Genomic DNA, 7,011 nt, shown 5'->3' with positions numbered 1-7,011 from the left:
TAAGCCTCAGCAATGGCGGGCGCCCCTCCCCCAGCCTCGTTGCTGCCTTGCCGGTAGATCACAGACTGCTGTGCTAGCAATGAGGGAGGCTCTGTGGGCGTGGGACCCTCCTGGCCAGGTGTGGGACATAATCTCCTGGTGTGCCCGTTTCCTTAAAGTGCAGTATTGGGGTGGGAGTTAACCGAGTTTCCAGTTGTTGTGTGTCTCAGTTCCCCTGGCTAGGAAAAGGGATTCCCTTCCCCCTTGCACTTCCCAGGTGAGACAATGCCTTGCCCTGCTTCAGCTCTCCCTGGTTGGGCTGCAGCAGCTGACTAGCACCGATTGTCGGGCACTCCCTAGTGAAATGAACCCAGTACCTCAGTTGAAAATGCAGAAATCACAGGTCTTCTTTGTCGCTCGTGCTGGGAGTTGGAGACTGGAGCTGTTCCTGTTCGACCATCTTGCTCCGCCCCCCTCAAAATTCTTATATAGGTATTTAAAATTAGTTTTTTAATGGTGTAATAAAACCATTTATAATCAAAGAAGCATCAATTAGATACAGACATACACAAGTATACAAGTTTGGGATGTGATAGGAAGAGGAACATGGAAAGAACGATGTGTGTACGGACTTATTGCTGAAAATGAAGCTGTTATTATACTTTCTGTAGTGATACTAGAAACACTCCATTTTATACTCAAAAGCATTGAAAGTTTAGCGTTTTAATTATGTTCAGAGATCTGTCAGCCTGTTGTAACTTTAAGATTATAATGAAAACTGGAGGAACTACAGTGTCAATTTATTTAATTAAATTGATATTAAAGTCTTACTTTGGTATTTGTGTTAACGTATACACTATTTTTCAAAACCTTTTAATTCTGTATTCAGAAACCTAAAATGTACATTGAAAGAAGATTTGTTCACATATCCCAGGATGGCAAACTATAGCTCTGGCAGGTGAGAGAGCAAGAAGTCAAGGTCCTATTACAAGGTGAAACAAGGGAAGAAAAGAAAAAATGAAATCTGCTAAATGAGTTGTAGTTTTATTCATGCTGAGAAGAAATACAAAGAAAACTGCTTTGATTCCTGGTAAGATATGTTAATCACCAAATTAAATTTATTTCTTTAAGTATAGTCTTAGCTAAACCAACATTGTGTTGTTTTTTTCTTTGTGGTGATTACATGGTAAAATGCAGAAAAGTATAAAGACTTTGATTCTGAAAGCAATGCAAAACGGCAATACAGAACAGTTCAGGGATTGCTGCTTTATTTTGGTGAAGGTTTATGGCAATGTACATAGCCCCATATGAAATCTGAAGATTTTGGAAACAGAGTAGCTATGTCTCTGGCAAAAGAAGAAATATTTCTTATACCACATGTGAAAACATAAAGGGTTCTTTCTAAGCTAAACAACAGATGTAGAAATCACACACGTAAACACTACTGAACCATTCAGCAAATTGTATTGAACCATTCTAATTGCCATTTAATGACTGTTCTTAAAATTGAATTTGTCAAAGATAAGCAATACTGTGTGTGATAGCTGGGGAGAAATTTTTTATTGCAGATCAATTTCCTTTATTTGTTAGAATAAAAATACTTCCATGGCTAAGAAAAATATATCTAAAGATTTAGTTAAGAGGACTTCCAATAATCTCACTTTTTTGATTTAATCTATTTAATATTTGTCTTTATTACTTCATTTATCTGCATTATTTCTTATATACAGATATGTCATTGTTTTTCTTACATGAAATAAAAATAATTAAAATAATCTTAAAATGAATTTCAAAAATCTGGTTTTTAGACATTGTTTGACTGCTTAGTATCTAGGATTGGGCACCTAACTTGAAATCTCTGACTCTCAGTTTCCCAAATTACAAAATGAAAATAATACTACCCAATCACCTTACAATATTACTGAAAGTGTTTAATGGGATAATGATTAGGAAATTGATTGATTGATTGTAACAAAATTGCAAGTAAGTCACAATATCATATTTAATAGTGAGTTTTGTCCATGTGATCTTGTACCTGCAATGTCTTCCAGGGATCCCCATACTAATCGTGCTTATCCTTCCACTGGCCTCTGAAAGGTCACACCTGATATGGCCTATTATTGTTGTAAGCTCTGTTTTTCTCTTTCATCAGCTTTTAGACATTTGGCCCCAAATGATAATTGCTTGCTCCACTGGTCTTCCAGAAGATATAGTTTCCCAGCAGTCAATGTCTATACAGCCCTTCTTGAAATTCTTCCACAATGAATCTTTGGAATCTTCCTTGCCTCCAGTAATTCTACTTGAGCCCAGCACACAGAAAGTAAGTGGCTATCTTTCTGGCACTGAACCTGCACACATGTCCTGCCTAGATGATTTGTGCTATAGCCTGCAGAGTTGCCTTATGGTTGAACTGAATTCATTCTAAGAAACCATTCTAGCTGATAGTGGCAAGTTAATATTGTCAACCTTGAGGCACGGCATGTGCTAATTTACGAGCTTCTTAAGGACTAGTTTTGTCTAATAAAGTACTGAGATCAATGTGGATATTTAATTAAATTTTTTGTTTCATTGATAATTTATATACCAAAATGACAAATACCAGATTTCAGAAGACTTTATCTTGAACTTCTTTCTTTAATTAAGCACTTATGTCAGATTTTGTTAAGCACATTTTATGTCAAAACTTATTTTATTCCCTTAGACTGTCATTATTCAGGTTTTCCAATAAGGAAATGTAGGCACATGGAGTTTTAGAAATGTGGCCTAGAGGGCTAGCAAGGTATCTACCCTGGATTTGAACCAAGAGGATCTGCCTCTGCAGCTGAGCTAGGAACCACTTCATCATCATGCCTTCTGACTGTTTTGGTCTGCTTGCCAATGAAGAGGTGTTCATATATTTGTATAAATACAGTTGTCCCTTGGTTTTCATGGGGAATTTGTTCCAGAACCCCCATGGTTACCAAAATCCACTGATGGCAGCTTCATAATTATCCAGCAATATGAAGCTACATTGTGATCATACTTACTGGTCATGATTTTAAAGAATAATCCACTTGAATAGTTTTATGTGTAATCTTTCATTCAAGAAATAATATTTAGTATGAAAGCAAAGTTCTGATTAAATCAGTATTAGTGACAATTAGAAATGAGCTTTAGAGTATGCTTAGTTTAAAAAATCTCAAAAACAATTTATATGCTTAGTTTAAAAAATCTCAAAAACACAAATTATTCTCTTTTGGGTAGTAAACTCTTATTGTTTTGTTGAAAATTATTTAGGTTTTACATTATCAATATTTTACTCCATGCCTTACATGATGTTAAGTTAAATTGTAGTAGCCCAATTTCATTACTAGTCCAAATAATCACCAAAGACATGAGTTATAGAAAAGACACAAGCATGGTACAGGAAACATAATTGCTTATATTATTCTTTTTTTTTCTTTTTTCTTTTTTTTTTTTTTTTTTAGCTTTAAATGTGTGTATTCCTGGTCTTTTTAAGTGAAAGGCACAGAATATGGCAATCTCTTTATTCAGAAAAAAAGTAGGTGAGAATAACAAAAATTAGTAAGTTTGTCTTGACTTTGATTGTTAAGCTAAAAAATAATAATTCTCAACTCTACTGATTTGTCAAATTGAGCAAGGCTATGCCACTTAAAGAAAAGTAAGAATTTTGAAGTTATTACTAAAACATAAATACTCAAATTCTTTAGTATTATTATTATTGCAAATAATTGGTTATGGTGGGTATATAGAACTATGCGTGATTTATAAAGTTATAAGAAAGGTTAAACCTTGGAAATAAAATCAACATGAATCAGATATACTCATATGTGTTAAAACATGGTGCTTTAGAGAAAGACTAGTTCTGTATGGGTAGGTCTGGAAAATTTACCTGAATGAGACATCCTTTGAGCAAAAATGTGAAAATATGTATGGATTTTCCTAATAGCTATATATTAGCCATCTTTTAGTAACCTCATACAGATTAATGGACATTTATGTTTAAAAATATACAGTAAAACATCTGAACATAGATTAGAATACAAAGATTTCAAAAACAGAAAACTATGTTTTTTAGTTTCAGTGCTCCTAGCTATGCCTGGTGGAATAATCAAATATTTTTTCAAGCTTTCATTGTTTTTCCTTTTGTAAAATAAAGAGGCAAATAATGCCATCCTGACTTACATTGCTTGTGCTATACAGACATTACTTTGTACTATGGTGTTGCTGTAAGACACAAAGTGCAAGACATCCAAATGATAATTGTTTAGAACAACACAAACATTTTCACAGCTTTTAAATAAAAAATAAATAGAGCAAGGCAATTAGAGTCAAAAATATTAATATAAAATCTGGGTATCTTCAGGCTTTATGAATAACCACAAAAATGTTCTAATTCATATGTGAATATGTTATATTACATTACAAATGGGAATTGAAATTGCAGATGCAATTAAAGTTTCTAATCAGCTGACCTTAAAATAGGAAAATTATTGTGTACCATATGGGTGGCCCCAATGAAATCACAAACATACTTTTTTTTTTTTTTTTTTTTTTTTTTTTTTTTTTAGATAGAGTTTCACGGTGTCATACAGGCTGGAGCACAGTAATGCAATCATAGCTCACTGCAGCTTTGAACTCCTGGGATTATAGGAGCATGCTACCCAGCTAGGGTCCTTAAACGTAAATTGGGGAGGTCAAGGAGGAGTCAGTGTCAGAGTGATTGGATGTGAGAAAGACTCAACTAGCCATCCCAGACTTTCAAGATTAAAGAGGGGCATGAACCAAGGAAAGTGGGTGGCCTCTAGAAAGCAGAAAGGGCAAAAAAAAGTGATTGCCCCTTACAGCCTTCAGAAATGAACATAATCTTACCCTCTGCTGCCACCTTGACTTTAACCCAGTAAGACCTATTTCAGACTTCTGACATTCAGAATTGTAAAACAATAAATCTGTGTTGTTTTCAATCACTAATTTATGGAAATTGTTATAATGACTATAATGACCATGAAGACAAATCTAATAAAAATATTATGTCCATCTTTTCTACCATTGCATTCCCCGTGTCTAGCAAATGATAAGTTCCATTAACACCAAGAATGCTTAGCGAACCATCCCAACATCAAATTCACATTATTTCCAAACTCATTCCTTGCCTTGCCAAATAATGCCTTAGACGTTATAATTTATGGGTCTAACAGGTAATCCCACAGCTACCACCAATCATTTTTACCACGAATCTTTAAATGTCAAAGCAGACACCGGTGACAGATCACTTTCAGCTCAAAACTTTAATAATGATTTAAACAGTGAAGGTAGGCACCAGTGTCACAGTATCCTTAGGGTGTCACTTTTCAGCCAGAAGCCTCTATGGCCAGTGGCACCTTTGCCCAAGGTTTGCTTGGGCCCACTGGGCTCGTTCCACCCACTCAGCCTGGCAGGCTGCACGTGGCTCGTGCTACCGGCCCAGATCCCATGCCTGCTGAGGGCAAGCAAGGCACGGAGTGGTGAAGGTTGTGTGAGCAAGCGAGTGTGGGGTCTGGCCATTGTGCACACCCAGGTACACTGGCTGCTATGGTGGGGCAGGAAGTTCCATGCACTGGCACAGGTGCTGGCTCCATGCAAGCCTGTGGCTGGATCAGATGTACCATAAGTAGCTCCTGCTGTGGGCACCTATGTCTGGACGAGGGGAACGCAGTGGCACCCAGAAGCTTGGAGATGGAGATGTCAGAAACCACAGAGCCCCACAGAAGATGTCACAGCCCTGGGTCAGGGAGCTCCTAGGTCTGGGATCCTGGAAAGACCACAACTCTTCTCTCCTCACCACCCGCAACATGGACAGCAGCGGATAGGGGACATGTTTCAGCCCTGTTTGTATTACAGTTCTTCCAGCTTTGTCATTCTGCAAGTCCCAAGCTCTTGTCCTATGTCCAGGAAGAATGAGGTGACACAGACAACTGGAGGGTGAGTAAGGTGAAAAGATGCTTTACTGAGTGACAGTACAGTTCTCAGGGGACCTGAAGTGGGTGACTCCTTTCCACAGGCAGTTCATCCCAAGGAATGCAGCACTCAGCAGAGAGGAGACCTGGAGTGGGTAGCGTCTATCCAGAGGCAAGTCTTCCCGATATCTGTACAGCTCTCAGCAGAGAGAAGACACAGAGTGGGCAGCTCCTATCTGCAGGCAGGTTGTCCCATTGAGTCTGCAGCCTTCAGCAGAGGGAAGACCTGGAATAAGTAGCTCCTAACCACAGGAAGGTCATCCCAACATCTCTGTGAGTCTGAGTCTGGGGTTTTTCTGGGGTTTAGAAGAGAGGAAGTACCTGCTGATTCATCCATGGACAGCCATGGCAGGGCCAGGATAAAGCATAAGTTCTCATTCTAGGCCAGAAGACTCCACCTGGAACTGACATCCTGGCCCTTATGCTTCAGCCCATCCTTGGCTTGAAGGTGGGGCATCACCAGGAACTAACCTTTTTCCACCCAGGAGTCTATCTGCCCCCTGCTACCATCTACATATAATCTATGGCCTCCAGGCTGTTCGTGCTGAGGGGCTCCTGCAGGCTCATAACCAGCTGCCCTCAGCAGCCCCCATCAGCTTCTCTCCCATGCTCATTGACACCCAAAGTCCGGAGGGTGCTGAGGCAGCACGGGGCTGACGTGTCAGTGCTGCCCCAAGTGCATGTACACCCAGCCAGGTCACAACAGTGCCCAGGTGCGGTTTCAACTTTGCTCTGAAGTTAGAGCAGGTGCCAGGGGCCAGGAGAGGCCAGGTAGCAACAGCAGGCATTCCCAAGCCTGCAGGGGCAGGAGGACTTCTTGGGCCCCTGTAAGCACAGGGATGCCCAAGTCCACAGCTGAGCCAACTCAGAAGAGGGTAGGGTTCCTGCCTTTTCCCGGCTCCTGCTAGTTCCATGGAGCATGCAGCCCCAGCCATGCCTCCTCTGCTGCAGCCGCTGTCTTCACAGCAGCTGCTCCAGATTTACCATCACCAGAAACAAACTAAACAATCCATTCCTGAAGAAACTTCAGACTCTC

General features: G+C 39.6%; 1 long non-coding RNA gene across 1 annotated transcript; it reads left to right on the top strand.

Moving 5' to 3' along the window:
* The first annotated feature begins 873 nt into the window (after positions 1-873).
* Positions 874-6,236, top strand: LOC126955260 (uncharacterized). The gene is made up of 3 exons (XR_007725861.1): positions 874-1,069; positions 2,132-2,299; positions 6,020-6,236. It is a non-coding gene; the product is annotated as an uncharacterized LOC126955260 (long non-coding RNA).
* Positions 6,237-7,011: the final 775 nt, after the last annotated feature.

This window comes from Macaca thibetana, chromosome 5 (genome assembly GCF_024542745.1).
Source record: "Macaca thibetana thibetana isolate TM-01 chromosome 5, ASM2454274v1, whole genome shotgun sequence".
NCBI classification, from domain to species: domain Eukaryota; kingdom Metazoa; phylum Chordata; class Mammalia; order Primates; family Cercopithecidae; genus Macaca; species Macaca thibetana.
This window is presented reverse-complemented; position numbering and strand designations above follow the sequence as displayed.